Raw genomic sequence first — 719 nt, 5'->3', positions numbered from 1 at the left:
AAACCTGCCGCACTAAGAGCGAAGCGTTCAGTTTCCAGTAACCGGGACCCTGCCTATGTGTCTTATCTAAGTCGAGCGTACACGTCACAAACTTGTGATCTGTGTAGCTGACTATTTTAAATTGTGGACATCCTACACTATCTCTATCCGCTGTCCTACATAGAACTCTATCTAGATACGATCTCGACGATCCGACGCGGTTTGTCCAAGTCCACGTTGGCACGTTCGGATGGTCGAGTCGGAACCTATCAGACAAATGGAAACGTCTGAGCAGGTCTTTGAGGCACTTACATCCCCTTCTACTCCTATCCACTCCCACATAATCTATATGCGTGTCCAAGGTGGCGTTCCAGTCCCCTACTAACAGTAAAGGTCGTGACGTTCCCAGGAAAACCTCTAGACGTCTAAAGAAATCCGCCCGACCCGTTAAGGACGGTGCATACACTGCCATCAGACGGAAAGCACACCCGTTTGTTCCATCGACGTTCAAGACAACCAGCCTACCCTCCGGGTCTAGGAATATTGGCCTTACTTTTAGGTTCAGACGCTTCCGAAAAAGCACCGCGGTAGCACCACCACCACCCATGTTTGGCAGACAGGGAGAAAAATAAATGTCGAAATGTCCGCTAAACATGAACTTGAGGGCCCGCGGGTTACTGAGTCTGGTTTCACTGATAGCTATGACTTCTATGTTCTGTGACTTGATGTCATTTAGAAGG

The 719-nt window shown here is 48.8% G+C and overlaps 1 protein-coding gene across 1 annotated transcript in view; it reads left to right on the top strand.

Annotated features, from left to right (window-relative positions):
* Positions 1-719, top strand: part of LOC106875923 (dopamine beta-hydroxylase) — a 60,195-nt gene that overhangs the window by 42,766 nt on the left and 16,710 nt on the right. The window lies entirely within an intron of this gene.

The sequence above is a fragment of the Octopus bimaculoides genome, chromosome 1 (genome assembly GCF_001194135.2).
Source record: "Octopus bimaculoides isolate UCB-OBI-ISO-001 chromosome 1, ASM119413v2, whole genome shotgun sequence".
Classification (NCBI taxonomy): Eukaryota; Metazoa; Mollusca; class Cephalopoda; order Octopoda; family Octopodidae; genus Octopus; species Octopus bimaculoides.
This window is presented reverse-complemented; position numbering and strand designations above follow the sequence as displayed.